Below are 9,869 nucleotides of genomic sequence, written 5' to 3' on the forward strand. Positions count from 1 at the left end.
TGATGGGCTTTTATTCTGCGAAAAAGAAGACTTCTTTGTATAAGGTTTGTGTTATAAATCACATGAATCAGACGCCACAGGTTCAAATGATATTCAAACATATGTGTATATGAGTGATTTTACTCGCTTAAACATGATTAATAGTATACACACTAAACCTTAAGTGAGAGGACTTGTAAGATTCAGATTAAATAATAACGAGCATTATTGAAGCAGCAGACGCCAACATATCGTGACTTGTATCCCAAGACAGGTCAAACTGCAACAATGAATACTATATTTCCCATGATGCACATCAACAGCATCTGACCAAGGATGGAGGAGAAGGATTCCCTTGCAGAGTTTGTAGCGTTACGGTTAACTGATCTCATATTTTAATATAAGATAAGATAATCCTTTATATATCCTCAGAGGGGAAATTCTGGTGTTGCAGCAGCACAAAGACAAAAAGCAGGTAAGTAACACAATGGTGATTGAGCCTATGGCCCACTGGTCAAAGCCTTGCATTTGCAGTATATCGTATTATTACAGACTGGGTGTCTGCGGCGACATTCGTAAAATCACAAGTGGCGCCCAGTTAGTGACACGTTTTCCATCAGCCAGCAGTGGTTGGTCTGCCAGAGAGGGTAGGCGGAGCTAAACTGCTGGTGTCTGCAAGTGTTGCGAGTAAACAGTAATCTACTATGGCTGAACAAACAAAGAAAAGATCGATGACTACAGATACAACTTCAAAAAAGAGTAGGTCAAACCTAGTATGTGGCTGACCGCATCAGGTCAATGTGCGCTTTTGTGGGCAATGTGTTACAAGGACTTTCCGTATGAGGTCGATGACAACATGTTTAAAAGCAGGTGCGTACTGTGGACGTCGGTGAGGACAGCGGAGGAGCAGCCCCGACTACTCCCCGAACAAAGTATCCAGAGCCGTACAGACAGAGAGTCGCGTCAGTGGAGGTCCAATATGCTCCCTGATCCGCCATTGCGATGTCGTAACTCTCTTTCTCTACGGCTGTGAAAACACCGTCAGTCAGTCAGTGACATACAGACTCAGGTGTAGGGCTAATAAGATTAATATCTTAATGTTCATAATGCTCTGTTTTCAACTGTGTAAAGCACTTTGAAATGCTCTGTGAATGAATGGTGCAAATTGTGTTGTGTGTTCAATAATTTGACTTTGGTTCTCATTAGGACGCCACGTTTGTTTGGTTTTCAGACACTTTTGGGATCAGAATGGGAAATGTCAGTGCCTCCACAAACATCCACACTTTGTAAAACTGAACTGCATTACTGAGAGGTTAAACACACTCGAAAAAACTCACAGAACTTTGCACACATTAGAAGCAGTGAAAATGTAAATCGATCTCACACAAACGTGTTGCAAAATAGCTCACGCAGTGCATTTCACCGTATGTATCAAGCAAAGACCTGCAAAGAAGCCCCCTGGAGCTATAATGGTAAATGTTGGTGTATTCTTTCTGGCATTTACAGGGGTCATACTTCAGCGCTATTCAACGTGTTCACTGGAATAAACACACCTTAAGAATAGGTGGTTCAAATATGGAGTTTTTGGAGAAGTATGTGGCCGAGGCAGAAAACACAATTCCAAGGTTTTGCCACAGAACAGGAAGTTTGTTTCACGCTCGTATTCATTGTTCAATCTGTCCAATCGTCCAGGCCTGACATTTACAAACAAGGACATGTATCCAGTCCAGCACAAACTTACAGTCATTGACAGTGGTTTGGTAGTTCACCAAAAGCATTTGGCCGTGGCAGTGTCCCATATTTTGATGCCTTACCATGAAACAGGAAGTTCTTGTAACTCAGATCTGTGGCATGCCTCAAACTTTACATGTTTAATAAGAGTATCCAACTGGCCTGAACAAATCGACATGCTTAATACTCAGTCAAAATCATAGTCGCATGTAATGGTAAGAGTTGCAAAGGTCAGCTCGACGCAAATGCATGCAGCTTTAATTAAATTTCATGTGATCGCTCTTGACAAGTCAGAAAATTGGCGAATATGATAACTTCAATATGACAAGAACGCCGCTGCAGACGCTTCGAGCTTGGCAAACATCCATATCTTTCAAAATCCACTCTACAACTTGAAAGACGGCTTTATAAATGTTCGCCTCCGAGCAAAGGTTGAGGTAACTCGTGAGATGACATCATCAGGGTTATATTTCAGACCTGTCGAAGCTGCTCCAGAGTCAGAGAAGACATTCTTCAACCTTTTTCCCTACATGTTCCCAGAGGATGTATCACCTGTGTCAAAATAAGACTCCACCAGATGCTTATCCAGTGTGACGTATCGAGTGAAAGTGGAGTCAGCAAGTATAAAAGTGTGTCTAATTAATGTGAGTTGCATCAGTCTGACAAACGCACCTTTTTTAGAACTTCCTGTGCAACATCCATCTGAATTCTCCCCCCGATCTCGCCTCCAGTGTGTTTCCTTGCGTTCTGCAGGTGAAGGAGTCAGTCTGAAAAGAAAACTCTCATTAGTTTACATGAGCTGATGATACTAGCTTCAAAATCATGATTATTTCGGTCTGCTGCTGCTATAACCACAGGACATTTTTCTGCAATGTGAAATATGACTGGCTCCTTTTGTTGACAAAACCTACAGCGATAACCCCGAGGGGTTAGAATGTAGGTTAAGATCAGCAGCGTGGATTCTTTCTGAAGAATTCAAAGGCTTACAGTCTTAGAATAGTTAAGTGCATGATGCGCACTGGGTTGGAAAGAGGGCACAAGGTAGTATGAGAAAAAGCTGTATGGTTACATTAATTGTTAGAAATTCTTATATAACTACTTGGACATGTACTGCAGTTATCCACAGGGGATCACACACACTAATTAGCAAACAGAGGCTTCAAAACTTCACTCATCAAATGGTGCTGAATGTGAAAGTGTCTTTCAGGAGAGTGGAGAAAAACAATAGCTGTGTCCCAATTCAGCCGAGACGAAATGAGACGTCTGGTCTATCCTTGCACCACCAAGTGCCGCTCCTGTCGCCTAGCAACGGGTAGCTAGCGGGCTAACTAGCTAGCATATCTAACGTCACGTAACTTTTTGTAAACGTGTCTACTTGATTGAGTTGAAACCAAAAACTTTTACATTTAAAAGTGTATTCTTTCGTCCGTGCAAGAGTCTGCCATCTGAATTGGCGCGCAATGCATCTCTGGATACGTTGGGAAGGATGCACCCAATGGATCCTTTGCGGCCCGAGAAATGGAGGACGCATTTATCGGCTGCATCTGAAGGAGCCTCTGAATTGCGACAGCCTTCAACGCGCCGCTGTAATGCAATCTGCCTTCCAGTACGGCCTTCGAAGGATGCAGCCTCAAGATTGGGACACAGCAAATGTCAGGTTTTTAGTTGTAAATAAGCACACGATAACTTCAAAGACAAGGAACATCAGTTATGAGCAAAGCAACAGTTAACTCGTGATCCTTAAAAAAAAAAAACAGGCTAAAATGCTGTGCTATTAGCAGTTAAATAGGCCTATCTGATGTCAGTTATTGTTGAATCCAAACAATAATGGAAAATAAAGTGCCAAAGTCAAATTTTGAGGAGTAAATGAATGGTTGGAAACTTGGCCTGCAGCGTCGTGCCTGTGAACGAATCACAGCAGTGTGGTAGGCTAATTATTGTTCTTTAGCATCCTTACATTTCTTTACCAGTTATTTTTCCAACATTGAAAAGCATATGATAACAAATAATACATTGATAAAGCTTGCAGTTCTTAACTTGTTGGCTTGTGACCCATAAAAAAGTTGGTAAAGGCCTCTTGTGACATATTTGAGTTGTTCGCAGCTCCACCAAAGAGTGAGGCCCAAGAAGGCAAGTAATAAAAGCAACAATATTTATAAATTAATAAAAGCAGACCTTTGTTTTTCCTACTCTCCTTCCCTGTGACTCATCCCCCAACCCTCCAAATTCATCCTGTGACCGTTTTGAGGGAAAAAGACCCATAGGCGGGGAACCACTGGACAGAATCTGTATACTGTAAATAAAGGAGTTAAAACTAGTTCAAGCTTTACTAGCTACAATGGTAAGATGCTACATACTTATGATGAATCAGTATCACAATCTATATTACAATACATTGTGTTTTAAGTATATTTTTCCCATAATGCAGTACTTTTACTTGGCTTGTAATGTTTTGTTGTATTGGTGCTTTTATTAAAGGAAAACAAATGAGAACGTATTCCACCAGAACTTATGATATGTTTAATGCGGCTAACTTTATGTTTAGTGTGTGAGCAAAACATTTTTTCCTCTTTGATCAAACTGATTTTCGCGATAGGACTTGAAAGCCAATTCATTCATTTTCTTTATCTACACCTCGGGAATGTAACAAAACCTCATCACAACAAAGCATCAGTTTTCTACAAGGAGAGACGTCGTCTTTCACCGGTGTGATCTCACGCACTGAGAGGCAAAGATTCTTAACCCAGTCACATGTGCTTCGTGTTGGCTATCGTAATTCCAGCCTGCATGTAACTTTTCATAATTGGGGCATTTTGGCGGGGGATTATACAAAGCTAGCGCTAAGCCCATTCTCATGGAGAACATTTAAAAATGCAGCCAACATTCCTGATGTATACAGTTCACATGTTCCTGGATGACTGGAGCCGGCTTGTTAGCGTGCCCAGGTTACTATCACCATTAGAAGCTCATTTGTCCGTCTAAATTTGACAATGTTTTAATGTCAAAATGAATGTTTTAATAGGTAAAATGATAAATTATTTTGACTTTAGAGACTGAAAATGGTCATAAATGAATTTTCTTTGATCCATCATGATCATAGAAATGTGGGGTTTTAATAATTCAGTGTGCTATTGACCTCACTGAGTTGTTTTAAAGGTCACCTTTAAGCAGAGGAGGATCCAGCTACTTACTTACTTTTAGAAAATAAAAGCTAACTTTGTCATTTTCTTTAAATTTACACGTTATGTTTGTTGGCAAAGCAGTAATTCAAAGGTCAGAGGTCATGTCACAGCTAATTTAATGGTCAAAATGGACAGGATACAAATGCATAGTCTCCCAAACTGTGACTAGAGCTAAACTATTTCACTTGTTTAAGACCACACTCTGCTAGGGGTGCTACTCAAGTACAGAACAAACAGCGCTCTAAACGTCCCGTGACCACCTCTCAGCCGACCTCCCTTTCCTCCCCCTTGCAATCTCCCCCGTGCGCTCATGTCTGTGTATGTGTGTGAATAAACCTTGGGCAGGAGTGGATCATGTGAGAAGATGTGACTCTGGCTTAATGTTAATCCTTGCCTTTGGTAAGAAATGGCACAGTGGGAGTTGTTAGGAGGGAGCCATGCAGGCAGTTCATATGACTGTCTGCCTGCTTCCTTTTCCTCTCCTCAAAGATAAGGCCTGCTATCGCTAATCAATCTCTTTCACTGTGGCTTCCCAGACTTAAACTCATTGCACTTTAACTTGTCCTCAGGTTCATCTGATTCTCTTGTAATTTAGTGAGTCCCATATGAACACATCACTGCTTGAGGCCATTATGCTAAGACAATAATAAAAGCCTAAAGCTATGCCAGCATGTTTGTGGGGAGCACTTTGTTGTAAATGGTAGCATAAACATGCTAACATGCTCACATTAAAAATGCTTAAATATTGTTTTTGGTATATTGTTAACCAGCTAGGTTCACCATTTTAGTTTAATGAGGTAGCATGCTAATACAGCCATGCTAGCACCTCTGTGAGGCTGTACTTAACAGCAGTACTTCAAGCTTAATGGTAGCATTAGCATGCTAACATACTTGCAATCTCAATGTTTCCTGCTGTTATTCATTATAATGCTTACCAGGTTCACTATTTTAGCATAATTTTTAAGCATGCTAAAATAGCCACGCTAGCATTTCTGTGGGGATGTAGGCACAGCAGTGCCTTGTTGTAAATGGTAGCATAAACATGCTAACATGCTCGCAATAAAAATGCAACATATTGGTGATTAGGTTTATTGTTCACCAGCTAGATTCACCATTTTAGTTTAAGGAGGAAGCATGCTAATATAGCCATGCTAGCCTTTTGAGGGGATGTGTTGGCACAGCAGTGCTTTGTTGTAAATGGTAACATAAGCACAAGCTAACATCCTCACAAAGACAATGCTTAGACATTGGTGTCCACAAGAGTTCCCCGAATGCCTAAAACAATTAACAATATTGTATTTGTCCTGCTTGGTAACTCAAATGATGAATACCAAAATTCAAGCAAAAAGGAGGAGGAGGAGAAATTAATTTAGATCCTTCAAATAAAAAGTAACCGCCTAATCTGAAGCATTAATAGAAGTAAGCCGGGGAATAACGACATGTATTAGCTTATGTGCGAGAAAAGTCAGAGACTTTTCAACTAGAAAACAATTAATACACTCAATGGACTTTTGTTTTATGTGATAAGCACATTAATAGTCACAAGCTTTAATTCCACCACAAATAAGTTGTACCAAGTAGCAGGCTTACATTCCTTTTTAATGTGACCGAACGCAACTAATTTGACTACAAGTCTTACTAATTTGGATTAGGTAGTATACACACAATGAGAAAATAAACAACAAGCTATTTTTTTTACAAAGAAACAAGCCTTCAAATTTGTGTTAAACTGACCTTTGACATCTGTGGGTGTAATGCAGTCAAATAAGCAGCAGAGGGCAGTGACATCTCATGCAAAAACTTGTACAAACAGAAGCACACAAGCTGGTTCTTAGTGGGGATCCATCCACTGTAAACACACTGTACAGTCGGGACTATTTTTAGCGAAAATATCTGTAATAAGCGCCGTCTATATTAAATCTCAAGCGGTTTTCAAGACCTTCTTCTGACTCGTCAATCTTAAAAATAGCACAAGCGAAGGTTTACAGATGTTTTGATGCAAGAAGATGTTTAGAATTACAGTTTCATTGCTCCCAAATTCACAGTGCAAGCACCAAAATTGTACATAGGAGCACTTTAACTGTGCAAAGGCTTAAATGTGAGGAAAAACGAGGCACCGGTGAGGTAGAAGTGCTCCAGAACTTTCCGTGGCATACTTCACATCCGTTTTGCAGGAATACAGCATAAGCATTTTATATGTGACTCAGAGAGAACTTCATTTGTTCCGCCAGCGAGCCTCTCAGAATGAACTGCCAGCTCCAGGTAGACTGACACGCTGATGAATAGCAGGAGTTAGTCCTTCAAATGAAGGCCTCCGCGAATATCGGGATACTGTCTACTTAGCACACGCACCAGCATCTTAAATCTGCTGCTTTCCAATACTAAAGCACTTCAGGTGATTTACATAGCAATCATTTAAACAGCAGAGGTGCCGTGAGCGGGCGTTAGCAATAAAATACAGAGATCTACCACCCAGACTGCTGCTGCCACATGATTGCTTTTTAACAGTCATTAGTCTTGCGGAGGCCTCATCATTTTTCGGTCAATCCTGTGCTCTACTTTGCACATTTTTTTCCCACTGATGTATGAAAATGAGGGGAGGATATTGACAGGTACTGTAAATGGGAGAGGTGAGGGTAATTCAGCAGGAGCAGGCTGTGTCACAGATCAGCGCAGACAGCAGCGGTAATTAGTGAGAAACACTCGACGTGCTCTGGGATGTAGCAGGGAAACAGCTGGGTTGGAAGGTTGTGGCAGCCTCGGCCAATTAAAATGCTACATAGAAGTGGATGATGGCAGGGATGGAGGTTAAAAAAGATGCTGTTCATCGTTATGGGGGAAACATAAACACTTTGCAACAGGCTTATAAGAGGTGATGAAAAATTTGAGGAATTTAGTGACAATCTGTCGTCAAATTTAAAGAATAGGCAGCAATGCAGTTTTCACCTCTCCCCCACCCTGAATATTCAATTGTATATTGTGAAATGAGGAAAAAAAACAATGGAAGCAGTCACACAATAGGAATGAGTCATATGATTAATATGCTGTAAATCTGAAGCATAAGTAAATTAAATAAGGGATTACTGCTCCAAAGAAGGGCGTTCCAAATTCGGCTTAATTGGCAAAGGAATTTGGTTTCTGGATTTTCATTGCCTACATAGATATAGGCATACTACTATGTCTGGGTGTAGAGATGAAAAATGTTCTGGAAAAAGGTAGGTTAGGTCGTTGGATGCTGCATATGCAGGATGTAGATGGATAGATGTTCCTGACACAGTGTGATTGGCGATAACTCTTCGTTAGAGTGCAGGCCAGGGGAAACACACTGTTCATGTTCCTGGTTGGTTTGCGAACAGTGCTCTGCAGGGCCTACCAGAGGGGGACAGAATGGGATGGCTCTGCAGTGATGTTTCCTGACCCTGGACATGAATAAGTCCTGGATGGAGGGCAGGTCTTTCTGTAGTCCTGGCTCTCTGTTGTATTCTGTTGCTGCCTTGTTTGGTGTATGATCCAAACCAGAAAGTGATGGAAGTGGAAAGAGCAAATCAATAAGTGCCGAGTTAAATTGAATCGCAGCTCCTGAGGCAGGTTGAACTTTCAGAACTTTTTTTTTTTCTGATGGTGTCTCTGCTGGAGGCCCACGCCTGGTCCTAGCAGATTCTGGAAAGCAGAAACCTGAAGGTTTTCCTCAGACACAGTGTTGTTGAGTATGTCATCTTCACAAGTTGAGCGACTCCTGGGATGATGGTGTTGAATGCAGAGTTTTAGAACAAGCAGAAACGAGGTTCAAGCGTACGGCCCTGGGGAGTCAAGGTTTTGCAGGATGTAGTCCAGTCCCATATCGACTGCATCGTTTATTGACCTGTTTGCCCAGCAGGCGATTTGCAGGAGGTCTCTTCCTCAATTGGAGTTTTTAAGATTTAAAGAAACTATATGAAGAAGCAATGATTTTTTTTGGCGGCTTCTGACAGCCCAAGCTCATGCTAATTATGATGGCTTTTCCATAGTTTCTATAAATAATGGACTTTGAATGACTTTTTGAAGCCTTGAGTTATTTGGCTGCCGCCATATTGGTTTTCTGGAGTAAGAAGTGACCAAACTCGGATGAGACGTTGGGTTCTTGAGGGGGAAAAGGGTTTGGCATACGGCAAGTTATCAAAGCAAAACAGTCTGTGCCCGAGGCTAAGTCATTAGCTGGAAAATGAAATAGTACACCATCATAATTCCAGCAGAATTAGATTCTATTTGTAGTGTTTGCCGACTGGAGTTGTATTAATTGGACGAGGGAAGCTAAGAGAGCTTGTGGAACGTGGCAAGCTCCTGCTGGCTTGTCCACATCTCAGTAGGAAGAGAAAACAGTGGGTAAATGGCAGAAACTGGACTTAAAATAACCAATCTTGTCACTCCTACGGTTCACCGTCTCCTTTGCAGGAAAAAGCCAACAACAGCCCTGATTACCAGGCACAGACTGCCACAAATAAATCAAGAGGGGTCCAAGAGGTCGAGTTTAGAAACTTACTTCCCAATTTTATTGGTTGCTCTCAGCACACTGTATGTCGTCCCCCCTCACGGCAGCACATGGGTCTCCTACCAGCTCTTGGCAATTGTCATTTTCGACTGGTTTTTAGCTCTGACCATTTTAGTGAGGTAGATTTTGCATTTCTGCCTGACGCCTGGTTTCCAAGAATATATCTTTAGAGGCCAAGGTATTGCCCGGGGGCTTAAGCTTTGGTAGCGCCTTTTGACACATATGACATCATGTGATCTGTTTGTAGTCTCAAACTGTAGGTAAGGACAGCAACAGTGGCTGAGCTACCGAGCTTGAATTATTTGTATGGGCCACCAACAAAAAGACAGCTTCTTATTGGGACTCATGCTTCATGGATTCAGAAGCCAACCACTGGTTGCAAAGCAAAGCCGACATTCCATTACAACGATGAAACGCGCAACTGTTCACGTATTATTGCCCAACCAATC

The sequence above is a fragment of the Semicossyphus pulcher genome, unplaced genomic scaffold (assembly GCF_022749685.1).
Source record: "Semicossyphus pulcher isolate SPU_LCO1_2020_fin unplaced genomic scaffold, fSemPul1.0.p SCAF_21, whole genome shotgun sequence".
In the NCBI taxonomy this organism is placed as follows: Eukaryota; Metazoa; Chordata; class Actinopteri; order Labriformes; family Labridae; genus Semicossyphus; species Semicossyphus pulcher.